This window comes from Protopterus annectens, chromosome 11.part0, assembly GCF_019279795.1.
Source record: "Protopterus annectens isolate FY-2018-M chromosome 11.part0, PAN1.0, whole genome shotgun sequence".
NCBI classification, from domain to species: Eukaryota; Metazoa; Chordata; order Ceratodontiformes; family Protopteridae; genus Protopterus; species Protopterus annectens.
In genome coordinates, this window is record NC_056745.1 from 1,437,375,952 (window position 1) to 1,437,391,545 (window position 15,594).

Consider the following 15,594-nt stretch of genomic DNA (forward strand, 5'->3'; position numbering starts at 1 on the left):
CAGCCCCCAGCACAGCCCCATCCTGGGCAGTGAAGGAACAGTGGCAACTGCCCATGGGTAGGGATATCAGTTCCACTGTTGCCATCTGTGGGCTCATGGGCTCTGGATATCCAAACATCCATTGCCGTCAATTGTGTAACCCCCCCACACGTGTCATACACTGACCCTGTATGCGTCTTATTTGTCTTGTCTGTTGACCTACCCAACCTACCTCCCCAGCTATTCCGACTTCCTTCACCTGACATACCACTCTCACCTGAAAAAAAAAAAAAAAAGGCACTCTGTACCCACAAAAAAATTATGCCCCATACATAGCTGCCCATTCCGCACACATGTCTGCTGGACATGGAAACTATCAATTGCAATTGGCTGTACAACAAGTATTATTGTTGTCCTGACACCTCTCTCAGGGGTGGAAGGTTTCAAATGTCACACCAAATTACATACATATGCACAGCTGTTGCTGATGAAGAAATGGGCAGCTATGGGCCTTACCTACATCCCTTCTGCAAATCCCAAGCTTGTTTCCCTACTCTCTTACCCTCTTTGTGACCCCTTTTTCACCACTTTCCTCTCTCCCCATTTTCATTTCTTTCAAAGAAAATAGCGCGGGTGTACGCCAGAGTAAGCACTGTTAAGCGGTTGTAAGCAGGTGTGCGCATAGCTGAATGCCAGTGCGCATGTGGGAGCTCTGTGCAAACCAGCGCTAACCCGGTTACAACTGCTTAAAAGTGCCTTAGTCACTCTGATTGACAGGTCCTGTAGTCAGTTCAAAAGCAAAATAAAATCCCACTGTCAGTCCCGAACCCAGGACCTTGGAAACAGTAGTCTGCATGACCTACCACTAAGCCATGATTCTTATACCAGAACATTATGCTAAAATAAATATATCATGTAATAGTAGGAATGAATGTAAAGGGAATATAGGATGTGTAGTACACAAAGCATGTCATTTAGAATTACTGTCAAAACTAGTGGATTTCCATAATAGTAGTGTGTGAACAGAAACAGCCATGCTAGTTGGTAGCTAGTAGGTAATAATGTCAGTTAATGTACATATATAAATGTATGTATATTTACATATCTATATCTATATATATATATATATATATATATATATATATATATATAGTTGTAGGTGTCATTGTGCATACACACTTACTACAGGAAACAGGAGAGAGGAATGGAGAAATGTGAATCTACAACACAGCCTGAATCATGAGAGAGATACTAACCTTTACACTCACAGAACAGTGTCCACAGCATACCAGCATGGTCCCCGCCCTTACAATCTGAAAGGGCAACGCCTATCTCACATACTCTTTTATAGCACTGTCCTGAAATCACAGTGAGAACTGCAATCAGTACACAACTGGCTGCATGCAATTAGCAAATGCTGGCTTACAATTGGTGCAGAGGCCATCACATGGACTTATGCAGATACCTACAAAAGCATCCTGTACTCACACTCCACACATGCAATATGCTCATTGCACTGTCTGGAGGCAGACAGAGAGAGAGAGAGAGAGAGAGACAGACAGAGACAGAGACAGAGAGTGAGAGAAAAAAAAAACACAAACAACAACACACGGTACACACACTGAGTCTAAGTTGTCAGCAGTGACAGTAGCAAGCCGTGCCAGCAGCAGCAGGAAGCAGTAGTAGCGGTAACACAACCAGCTGCGACAAACACATGTAATGTAAAGTAGCAGGTTAATAGTCTGCATACTGTGAATCCTCCATATGTGTCATAGGTCTGTATCTATAGGTATGTCCATGTGATATGTTGTGTGCACGTAGTTCCACCAAAAGAGCATGACTATACATTACATGTCAGTCAGTGTTAGGCCATGATCCTGGCAGCAGTTTTCTGTTGCAGTGAGGCCCGTCTGTAGGATGTGTGTGTCAGCTGGTGTAACGACTATGGCGCTTAGTTAGCAGTCATCTGGGAACTTTGTCATCCACAACCCGCATGTTCGCTTACATCTGAGAAATAAATGCCAAACAAGAGGGGTCCTAGGACAGAGGCCTGTGGGATACCACATGTGACTGGCATTGAGTCTGACATGGCTCCTACAATATCGATATTATGGATTCTGTATGTCAACCAGTGTGCAACCCATCATGTGACATATGTAGTAACATGTAAGCTAATGAGCTTGTCTATGATGCCTGGGTGGAGTACTGTGTTGAAGGCCTTAGGCAAGTCCAGGTAGGCTGTATGGATTGCGTTGCCCTCATCAATGGCTGTAGTGATTGTTTTGAAAGGTCAACCAGGTTCAAAAGACAGGATCAGCCCATCACAAATGCAAACTGGCTGGGAACAAGTGTCTGCAGGTACCCAATATCGCTGTATATGCGTCCCATACTGAATAATTCCATAGCTTAGCAGACCAGGCCGGTTAAGCTTATGGTGCGGTAGTTCCCAGGGTCAGTAGAGGTGCCTCCTTAGTGGAGTGGGACCACTGTTGCTGTATGCCAGAGTTCAGGTACATATCCTGTAGTATGGCCAAGGTTAAATATCAGTCTTATATGCGGTTGTATGTCCTCTTGGAGTTCATGTAGCACACATCCAGGGATACCATCAGATCACATTGATGCTGTGTGTTCTGCTTTGTTGAGGGCGGCCCTCACCTGGACATGTGGGATGATAGGGAGGTTACATTCAGCTGTGATAAGTATTTCTACTTGTGGGGGAGAAGGAGGGGGGATACGTGCACCGAACCTGTCTGCAAGACTGTTGCCAATATCTGTGTGTTCGGTGAATGTTAAGTAGGTGTGTATTAACTCAGAGCATATCTGAGGCATTAGGTCCATATGTGTAACATAACTGAAGAAGGCCTTGTGGTTATCTATAGTGTTCGTGGCCATTTCCCTCCCAGAGTAGGCCGTGGATGTTGTTATGAGAGACCGTAGCTTATTACCAGTGCTGACCACAGATGCCTTCCCTTAATGTGAATTTGCTCTGTCCTGCAGTAGCCTCCTTCTATTGTTATACAATCTGCCTTTGGCTGGGGTCCACTGGACAGGATGCCTAACCTTTGTGCATAGGGTCTGGGTTAGAAATGTGTGTGCATGTTCCATGCAATCTTTGGGATGTCCGTGGGAAGCATTCGCAAAGGGGTCAGCAGTGTGGGTTGTGGCTTCCACTGGCCCAGTGGGCTGGATGGATACCATCTCAGTCCTAACAAGTGAATAACTGTCTAATCACATACATATCAAAGTAGTCTACTGTGCTGGTGGTGGTGGTGGGATATGTATATCCAGGCTGAGTAACTTGTGTCCAGATCACACTAGTGGATGGCGTTTCACATACAGTACCTTGGTATGATCCCCCAGAGTGAGGTTGTGCATTGGACCTGCCGCAGGGTGCTGACCGATGGGGCATGCTACTATGTTGTATGGAATGTGTCAGGTATTGTTGCACAGGTGTTGGCTGAGCACTGATATCTGGCCATGTACTTGTGTATCCACCAAGAGACACACACATGCTACATATGGGAGTAGTAGTATATCACTACAGTTGAGTATCATGATTAGTATGTGTGCCATATATTGCTGACATAGTCTGCTGATATCCTGTTTGTGTTCTCTTCCAGGGAGATGGCGCGTCAGCGTAATCCCGCCAACTCTGCAGCAGAAGATGAGGAGATACACCAGAGCCTGGTGCGGGATTATGACATACTGTTTTCCCGCACCAGCCAGAATCAGCAGGAGAGGGCTGCACTGTGGCAAGACCTTGTCCGTAGGGTAAATGACATTGGCACGCATAATAGGACATATGAGCAGGTACGACATCACTGCAGTGATTTAATCAGAAATGTCCATCAGCGTGCATCGGATATCCACAGGCAACAGGTTGCCACAGCAGGTGGGGTGGCCACACATCCCCCCCTCACCAGACTGGAGGGGCTACTCCTAAGTGTTGTGGCTCCAGCCCCGGAACAGCAACAGCAATACACCTGCATCATGATGGAGGCTGGATCCACACAGCAGCATGACATGGAGCGTGCAGGTAATATGCCATATGTACACTTGACTGTTCTGTACACTGTTAGTTTATGCATGTGTAAGGTGTGTCCGTGGTATGTAGCTGTCAACATAGTATGTAATTTTGCAGGTGTGATATTGGCAATATCAGCAGCTGACGTGTGAAAGGCAACTGGTGTACTACTGCACTGTATCATATGCAGTATCAATGGCACAGTTGTGCCCACTGACATTAATCTCCTCATTTCTGCAGGTCCCTCCGGTGTTACAGCAAGGCAGGCCATCCATGCTGGTGAGTGTGTTTAACAATGCCTATAATAGTCCTGATAGTGCTAGTAATACTAGTGTAACTCAGTAGTGCTCTGTGTGTATACTGCGGGGTGTGCATGTGTGCATGTGTCCATGTGTGCACATGTGCATGTGTGCATGTGTGCATGTGTGCATGTGTCCACGTGTGCATGCATGCATGTGTGCATGTGTGCATGTGTCCACTTGTCCACGTGTGCATGTGTGCATGTGTGCATGTGTGCACGTGTGCATGTGTGCACATGTGCATGTATGCCTGTGTCCATGTGTGCACTTGTGCATGTGTGCATGTGTGCACGTGTGCACGTGTGCCTGTGTCCATGTGTGCACATGTGCATGTGTGCATGTGTGCATGTGTGCATGTGTACCCGTGCCCACGTGTGCATGTGTGCATGTGCGCATGTGTGCACGTGTGCATGTGTGCACGTGTGCATGTGTGCATGTGTGCCTCTGTCCATGTGTGCACGTGTGCATGTGTCCATGTGTGCATGTGTGCATAAGTGCATCACTGGTAACATTGTGTGGACACTGTAAACTGTGTTTCCTGTCTTCCTCCCACAGGTTCTGGTGCTGCTCTGGTGTCCTGCAGCAGGGAACCTGAATCTGGTGCCACAGGTACTGGTAATGATGATATCTGTGTAATGGCACAGGAAGGTGTGTAAGGGTCTGCCATTGGTCAGCCAATTGACAGTACACAGCTGTCAACCCCATCATTGCGCACAGTCATCCTGCCAGTACATCCTATGTCACCATTGTCCCTAGGTGATGGACAGGATACAGTGGGCATTGACCAGGGTAATGTGGTATCTGTGGCACATGCTTCCCCACACAGCAGCCATGGGCAGGGTCCTGCGATGGTACCACACAAACAGTTGCCCATGGGTTCTCGTGGGAGCATCCGTGGGCATACTGCCTCTGGCAGACGTGCCCAGAGAGGTCTGTCAACCTCAGCTATGTTTTGGGCTGTCATGCAGGCATAGTCGCGTATGGAAAGGTACACCAGACAGGGTCTGAGGGAGCTGAGAGCATGTCGCACAGCCATGACTGACAGTATGCGTGACATCGCGGATGCTATCCATAATTTCACCAATGTCATAGACAGATGTTGTGGGGACATATTACAGCAGTTCCACAACCACATGTCCATGAGCCAGGGCAATGGTGGGCAGTTGCAGCGTCGACTTGGCCGTATGCCAGCAACAGCAGCAGCTGGCAGTCGGCGCGGATGACAACAGGCCCGCGCACACCCCCATAGTGCCAGCAGCAGCCCCAGCAATGTTGGGTCTGTGCTGTCATTAGAATGCCCCAGGAGACCACGTGCACGTGGCTCTGGACAGTCCCAACAGGGACCTGTGTCCAGTCAACACACTCCCGCTTCTGATGACAGTACCCAGTCTGGCTTAGTACCGGATATGGTCCGTAGCACCCCTTCCAGGCACAGGTACCGTGTCCATGCCCACAGACACTGATCTGTATGACCTGCCAGGTGCAGTCTGTGGCTGTCCACAAACCCCTGTATATGGCAGCCATGAGGTGGAACTGTGTGCATACACACATGCGAAATGTTAACACCTAGGGCTACCACATACATGCACACACTGCACCAACAGTGCCCCACCCTGTACTGCTGTCCCTCACCAACACACATACACACACATGTCAATTGGTGGTATCAGTGGCAGACTCAGGCATACCTAATTCACACCCTGTGCATATGATGAAACTGTGCCACCTCCTGCAATCTCCAACATCAGTGCAGGAACAGGTAAACACATTGCTGATGCACAGGGTGACTACATAGAAGTGTATTAGTAGTATCATGTTGGTAACAGTACAGTGTGCTGATATGACTGTGTGTATATCCCAGCATGCTTGATGCAGTAACCGTATGACTGTCCTGAATTGTTATCTGCACCCATATTACGTACCAAAGTGTAACAGATGCACATTATTGCATACCGGTGGTAAGGATGTCAACAGATAGCCACATACATGGGTAGCACAGGGGGGAAGCTAATGCAAGTAGTGATACGCAATGATGGACATGTACAGTAATGGTGGCAAGTTGCCCACAACGACTATGCAATGTGGATGTTTGCGCATGTTGATATGTGTGCAGTACCAATGTAATCCAAATCACAATTAACTATGACATAATATCAGTTCTACCATGGGCATCTGCGCTGTGCATTCCTGGGTACATGTTGATAGTGCCTACATATTTGCACTGTTACCTACTGTTAGTGTTACCCCTTCTTTGTTGTACAATGGACTACTTCCAGCCCTGCTTACTATAGCTTTGTTTGCATGCATGTTCGCTTGGGGTTCCCTGGAACACTGCTTCCACCTGCAATGCAGAGTTACAGTGCTTCTGTGGACTCCTAGTGACATCTGCATAGCGTACGATATGTATGCCAAGTTTACACATGACAAAACATCACTGTCTGTCCTGTTCACATGTACGTTGCCTGTGACACATTGCACATGTCTTACCTGGCATTTACCCATGTGTGCAGTCATATATGCCAGTGCTATGAAACAGTAGCAGTACACCCACACATACACACCTTCAGTATGTTGTTCCCCATTGGTCCTATGTTTTGGTAATCACCATGGCAATCACACTACTAGGGTAGCATGTGCAAAGGTAACCTGTGAATCACCTCTATGGTCCAGTTGTGGTTTATGTGAGTCATGTGGCAATGTCACAGCTGCCACATGTATGCAGTCAACCATCACCCCTGGCCAGGAATGTACAACACATGTGTGGAATGCCACTACATAGCCAATCTGGGGACTGAGCACTCTGAACCCAGTAATGCCATACCCTGTCAGGTGGCATGACATACTACAGTGACTACAATACCAGTCAGACATAGACCCGCACTGACAGCAATCTGAACACACTGGGGCATACTTGGAGACTCAGAAAAGCATCCTGCCTGAGCATCACACACCTCCGCAGCTGGCACACAGGCATACGTTACGTCGGAACAGAGCACATGCCACACATGGCACACACATCCCGTGTGCCACACACTCACAGCCTGTAGGGCTACACAACACACCTGCTACAGATGTGTCAGGTACCTCTCTTGGCCGCTGCAGTGGGGTCCCGCTCAACAGGCTGTACATGGTGAAGGTCACAGTGATATGCCTGTGGGGCACTATGGTCCACCATAAAACACATGCATACAGGTCAGTCAGAGGCATGGACACATATGACTCAGTCATTGACCATGCCACTATGGATGACCTGAGACATACCTCCCTGGACTACATGATATGGAACATAGAAGGGATCTCTCAGCATGTGGCACGGGCCAGTATGAGCCTGATCTTGGTTGCCATCATACCCTCACCAGGTATGCTACCACTATATGTAGGAAGGGTGTTCTATGTCTACATTCTGCTCAATCTCCAATGTCATTCATAGGGTATCCACTGGCTGTCAACGTGTGCTTACATGCTAGGGAAGCCACAATGATTTGCGAGGGGCAGCTTGCACGTGACACCCTTGGGCCAATGTATATTGGTGAAGCCCCTTGATACACACATACTGCCTTATGCTGCAGGACACGGATTACATAGCCACCTCCATGGGTATCACACAGGATAGGACACTAACAGTGATGCTACACAACACCAGCAGTGTACACCGCAAGATGCATGCACTGGACACTGTCCTCAGCACGGTGAACTGCAATGTCTGTGCAGTACCAGAGTCCTGATTCATGGCTCACAGGTGCAACCCATTACTGCCAGGTTATACCTCATACAATGCCTGTTGTCCCCTACACATGTAACACACATGGACAGGGGGGTGGTATCCCAAGGCACCACAGATACACACACCTCCAGGTTGTTGGCACAGCACAAAGCATCAGGGCCTATTCATGTGCAGCTAACAGTGTGTCGGACTGCCGTCTGGTTCATAGCCTGGCACACACAACCCTCCCATACACAGGAAACCCACCTATCCTCCATAACAACACTGGCAATATGACAGTCTCAAGAACTGTCTTGATATGGCTGGACTGTATCCAGCCAAACATTGCGCGTGAGCATTACTGTAGCTACAACACACTAGTTGAAGGGTTCCCAGCATGTGGTCACTGAATTGCAGTGGAATAACATGTTACCACTCCCACAACAGGTGGGAACATGCAGCACCTGTACATCGACTACATGTAGACTATATGGCCCAGACCAGATGTGTATCCCCTGCTGTAGGTATTTTACCATATACACCCACACTGTATAGACACATACCGTGTGCAGCCCCTGCACAGTAAGACACAGTCATATTGTTATGCATTGCACATACCATTTATCCACTCGAGGCACATGTCAGACATGGTAACTACTGCAGGTCACAGGTATTTATGTGTATGTGTCACACACATACATCATGTGTGCATTGCCATTGCTGGTTTAGGCAATGGCATGCATTGTTATGCACAAAGACCCACACAAGGTCATAATGTGTGACACAACCACACGTGGCAGTTGTGGGTTACCAAAACATACCTATCTGTACTCTGACAATGGTAATAGACCCAGTAGCAGAGCGCACTATTGGCATTACTGGCCAACTAGCCCTGTTTGACTGTGCTGATAGTGTGGTGACATCCCCTGTGTTTACTGGGGGAATATGCAGCATCTGGTGTATTGTAGTATTTGCCAAAAGGATCTGTTCTCTCACACACACCCTACTACCCCCACACACACACTTGCCATTTGCAGGATTTATACCCCTACCTAACTATGTCACGACACGTGAGAGAGACGCATTAGCGAAACACACTATTTGGATTACTAGGAGGTTCCTTTTCTCTGGCTGTACTTATAGGGTGCTGACATCATCAGTGTTTGGAAAGGGTAATGTGCATCATGTAGTGTGATCTCCTGATTGCCAAAACTAACATGTTTTTCATACAGAATTGCACACACACAAACTCCCCACATCCAAACACACACACACCTGCCATTTGCAGGTTTCAAACCCCTACCTAACTATGTTATAACACTTGAGAGAGAAACGCTTTAGCAGAGTGTGCTATTCAGATTACTGGGAGGTGTTTTTTCTCCAGCTGTACTTATAGGGTGCAGACATCATCAGTGTTTAGAAAGGGTAATGTGCATCATGTAGTGTGATCTCCTGATTGCCAAAACTAACATGTTTTTCATACAGAATTGCACACACACAAACTCCCCACATCCAAACACACACACACTATGTTATGACACTTGAGAGAGAGACGCTTTAGCAGAGTGCGCTATTCGGATTACTGGGAGGTGTCTCTTTTCCAGCTGTATGTATAGGGTGCTGACATCATCAGTGTTTGGAAAGGGTAATGTGCATCATGTAGTGTGATCTCCTGATTGCAAAAAAGCACATGTCTTTCATACAGAATTGCACACACACAAACTCTCCACATCCAAACAAACACACTTGCAGGTTTCAAACTCCTACCTAACTATGTTATGACACTTGAGAGAGACGCATTAGCAGAGTGCGCTATTCGAATTACTGGGAAGTTTACCTTCTCCGCTGTACTTATAGGGTGCTGACATCATCCGTGCTTAGATAGGGGAATGTGCATCCTGTAGAGTGCTTTCACAGTTGCCAAAAGGGACATCTCCCTCACACAGATGTGCACACACACTAACCCCCCTCCACACAGACTGGGCAGTTGCAGGATTCAAACCCCTACCTAACTATGTTATGACACTCATGACAGATGCATTAGTGGAGCGCGCTATTCAAATTACTGGGAGGTTTTCCTTCTCCTGCTGTACTTATAGGGTGCTGACATCATCCGTGCTTAGATAGGGGAATGTGCATCCTGTAGAGTGCTTTCACAGTTGCCAAAAGGGACATCTTCCTCACACAGACTTGCACACACATCACACACACACACACACACACACACACACACACACACACACACACACACACACACACACACACACTGAGCAATTGCATGGTTCGAACTCCTACCTACCTATATTATGACACTTGAGGGAGACACATTAGCAGAGCATGCTAACCGAATTACTGGGCATCTGGCCTGCACCTGCAGTATTTATAGGGTGCTGACATCTTTATTTCTACAGAGGTATGTACATCTAGTACTACCTGTCAGGTGGGGGATAGCATATATATGCATTTGCAGCCACCTACGTCAGGGTCAGATATGCACATCGCACTGGCAGGTTATGTTCTATACCATGCTTCGTGACCACAGGACCTGTAACACACAACACAACCAGTCCAGAACACCACTCCCACATCCAGGACAAACAATTAGCTTCCCTGGGAACAGTGCCGGGATATGCAGGTGTTCACATACACCATTCCAGTTGTTAACATCAGGTACAGGCATATTGTGTGTGAGAACTACTCAGGCCTCTACCACTTTACCCTACAGCCACTACAATTTGTGGGTCCATGTGCTATGGCAGAACCACACACCACAGCCACATGGGGGAATACATATTGCACCTGCCCATCTGCAACATGGGTACTCACTGTTCCACACCAGAGGTAGACCACCATTGTTGATATCTGACCATACCCACCTTTCCCTGGACATCCATATCCCATCCCCACCCCCAGGCAAGGTTGTCACTGCACACAAACTGTATTTAGTACAAGCAGACTCTACACTTGTGAAGACTGGGGTGGACAACTTCAAAGGACCCATGCTGGGGGACTATACTGGCCACTCAGCATAATCCTTGACAATTGCATTCTATGAGCATGTGTAAGGTTTGCATTGATCATGCTATCCCACATATACCCATGACTGCTCCACAACAAGACACCTGTCAGGTGTACACCAGCCATATATGAGCTGTCCAACAGACAGAGTGAGCTAATACATTGCAGAGCTGTAGCCCACAGAGGGAGGACATCTGTGAACAGTTCCGGCACGACACTTCATTCCCACATAATCATCACAACACAGTGTTGACAGTGGAATTGTCCAGACAATGCAGATAGGGCTCCCCTCAGTCTGTTATTGACGGCCACTTACTGTTAGAGGTCCTCAGCAACCCTCTTCCAGCACACACCAACAACATGGCTGTGGCTTAGCACATTCAAACCCTGGGATCTCCACTGTGCCCCTGCTTGACAGAGGCACAGCTCACTAGCCTCACATGTTGCCTTATGTGACCTACTTTACAGTGGCACAGTAGCCTACTGTACTGGGGATGCAGATGCCAAGCACACTTTGGCTAAGCTGTCATTCCCTAGGGAAACAAGCCTAGTATTGACCTCTACACCCATATGTTCAATTGTCAGATGCACAATATTTGTTGTGCTGTTCTACTGTTTGCAGGTCTTTATTGCCATAGCATTCCCTGTTCCTATGAACAACTTGTGTATCTGTGGAAGATGTTTGCATATGGCGATCCACTATATCACTTATGTCTCTGTAGTCATTTACTGTGTGCACTGGGCAGATTGCTGTGTTGTGGTTGGTTCCTGGAATGACACGTACAAATACCAGATATGTGTGGCCAACTGCTAAATGGAGATATGGCCTAAGTGTGTGAGCATGCCCAGTTCAGCCTTTCCATGGCATGTTGTCTGACATATGCCTCATTTATCAAAGTGTGCGAGCATGCCCAGTGTGAGCTTTCCATATGTTGCACTCTGAAGTCCACCACATATTTGGGTGTGTGTGAACTTCAACAATATCTCATGTTTATGGTTGTGTGTTGGGTGTCATGTTGTGTACTAACTGGCCAACTGCTTTGTGTCTGCCACAACAGGGATTATACTGTGCATGCAGGGATTGCATGGGATACTTTGCAGACAGTTGTCAACATACTTTCATAATGACCTAACACTGTAGTACCGTATAGTGTACTGGTTCAGTACTTTCACTGTGGTGGACAGTATCCAGGGCTTTAGTCCTATCACTGCTTGACATCTTCATAGTGAGCACAACAGACTGTGTCGGGGCCAGTTGTGCACATATGACCATGTTGCATTATGTTCAGATATGGACTACCTACACCAGGCTCATCCAACATTGGTAGTGTATTCCACAACATAGGTGGACATTGGCAAACACTAGCGATGTTCCCTAGGCCATTTCTGATGCTAGTCACAGGGTGTGTTTGTCCTTCGACACACATTGTAACTGGAGTTTTCCATGACATATGTCATGGTTAGTATACTGTGCCTCCGTCTACCTCTGACATAACAGTGATACCCAGGGTTAACCTACCATCTCCCATCCACTCATCGGGATTCCTCTTGAGGGGTGTCAATAGGTGACTCTCTGGCTAACCTGTACCGGGAGTTTACTCAAGAGTGGGGGTGACTTCTGTGTTATGGATCATTCTGTACAGCTTGTCCTATGTATGTCAGTGCTGGGGTTCAGGTCTCTCATGTGCATAGCTCACTGCCATTCAGATTGTACAAGGTGCAGCATGTTCATTGATTTCAGCTTGGACATGGCTTCATACATCAGGCACAGCTTGCCTCTGGCTGGGCAGTATGGCAGTGTGTGGAGCTGCAGTTTGTTTACTCAGGCAACACATGGCATCTGTTCATGCTCTTTGCTACTCCTGGTGGGGTACTGTTGTGGACTTTACAGTTGATGGAGATGTCTGCTGAGGTATTTCCCACAGGGGCTATTGTAGTCAATTGTGACGCTGATGACGGATGACTGCAGAGCCACAGTGACCTCCCCTTATCTACATCTGGCAACCTTCATGATTGGGTGGGTATATGATATGTTTCTGCGAACACTACAGCCACATGTTTGTCCAGTGCAGGATATCTATCACCTTGTGTCCCCAGGTCTCTCATTACATGTTAGGTACGTAATGGGTTAACACCTGTGTGGTAATTTGTGGGCACTTACTGTATATCCACGGTGGTTGTCTATACACAGTTCTGCAATTAGCTTGCTGACATGGCTATGGCTCTAGTTGTCTGTTTGTAGGTGGCCCTTTTGTGGGTTGCTTGTGTCAGCTGGGGGTCAGATATGGTGGGCTGTTTGTACTCCTCTGCATACATGTTTAGTCACAGTCCTTCCATGTTGGCCTATAACTATGGGACATATATACAGAACAGGGTGGGGTCCCAGGACCAAGCCTTGTGGGATGCCACTCATATCTGCTTTGAAGTCTGACATGGATGCAGCATGTCTGACCATGTCAGTTCTGTCCTTAGTCTGGTTTGCAACCCCTCTACTGACATAGGGGTATATATTTAAGCTGGTGAACATATCCATACTGAACTTGTAGGGTATTGTCTGGAAGCATATGCATGGTCCAGCTATGCTGTGTGGACCACATTGCCCTCATCAATTACCTTAATGACTGTTTCAAATGGGTCAAACATGTTTAGGGGCAGGATCTGCAGTTACGACAGCCACACTGTGTAGGGTCTGGTATCAGTAGGTCCATGATAGCTTTATGTCTGCGGTACATACTGATCCTTTCCATAGCTGTGCAGACCAAGCTTGTCAGGATCCTGTTGTGGTAGTTTGCATTATCCATTCAGGCAACACCTTTGTTGTGAAGGACCACTGTTGTTGTACACTGTTCTTTGGGTACATATCCTGTGGTAAGGCTGACATTGGGCAGTAGTGTGATTTGGCATTCCATTATTCTTGGAGTCCATGTTGGCCTCAGCCCAGGACACCATCACATACCTTTGCTGCTGTGTGTTTTGCTTTGCAGATGATGGCTGTTACCTCAGCATCTGCAATGTCAGGGGACCAGCAGTCTGCTGGGATAGATATTTTGCATTCTGGGTGGGGGTTGCACTGCACCTGTCAGGTTGTATGTTGGCAATATGTGTGTGTGTTTGGTATGTTGTTTGTAATATCTGTGTGATTCCGAGCATATCTGTGGATTCCCAACATGGTTCCTACCATCAGTTAAGTAAGCCTTGTAATTATCCTTAGTGTCCTGTACAATTTGTATCTTCATAGGTTCATGGGTTCATACTAGGCTATCCACCCTAGGGCATTAGTAAGCCAAGCCAGAGTGTGTGTGTCTTTCGCCCCTTGCTATGTGACTATTATGGCCATTTATGATTTTCTTTACTGTGCCTCTGTCTGGTCGTGACACAGTGAAGACCCCCAGTATACATGTACGATCATCCATCCACTTGGCAATATTCCTGTTGAGGGGTGTCAGTGAGGGGCTCTGCCTAACATGGATTGGGATCCTGTTTCTGGGTGTGGGGAGCCTCTGGGTTATGTATCTGTCCCTCCAGCACATCCTATTTCATTATGTGTTGAGGCTGACATCTGTCACTCTCACAGCTCCAATGGCTTTGATTTCCTGTGGTGGAGCATGTCCATTACTCCTGTGTTGGACATGGCCTTGTACAAGAGACATACAATGCCTCTGTGTAGGCAGTCTGTGACTGCATTCAGCTGGGGTGACTACAGCCAGGCAGCATATGACATATATTTGACACCCTTTATCCTCTTGGTGGGGTACCTTTGAGGTCTTCCGAACTGCTGCAGGTGTCACGTACGGTACATCCTATATGAGTCATTGTACTAGATTATGGGTCTGATAAGGGAACAGTACAGGGGCACAGTGACCTCTGTTGATGTAGATGTGAATCCTTTCATGATACGGTGTCCAATATCGATAATCTTCCTAGCCACAGTGGCATTGTGAGTGTCACATGACAGATTACTGTCGACTTGTGTCCCTAGGTCCCTGATTACTCCTTGCATACATAATGGTTTACCACCTATGTGGTAATTTGTGAGTACCTTGTCTGGTATTTGGTGGGACATTCATACTGTCCAGTGTCTTCAGGATGTCTGGGTGGAGTTCTTGTGTGTGAGAGTGTGGTCTGTCGCATGCTACAGACTGTACAGCAGTTTTGACTACACTTAGGTGCACATGGGTGGTCTCAGCTGCTTTGTGCATTGTCAGTTACCTGGCCATATGGGTGTCTGTGCTGCATATGGATACTCCCCCTCCTTTGATGTTTTGGTCCAGGTGTTGGGGCCATAACGCATGATATGTGGTATAACCTGGTAGTGCTGGTGTGCTATCAGTAGGCTTGCAGCAGGCTTCTGTCACTGCTCCATACTGGGAAGTGCCTCAGGGGCATGCATATTGCAGTTTACATATCTGGCATTGGTCAGCATTACCCTTATGTTTCTTACCACTTATGTTTTCTAGGGTGGTGGGTAGTCTTTTTGGCTTTGCCTACATACGGCTCTAGGGAGGTGGCAAAGGCCTTATCCAGTATCCAGACGCCCAGGGGTAACAGGTGCAAGCCATCCCTGGAACAGC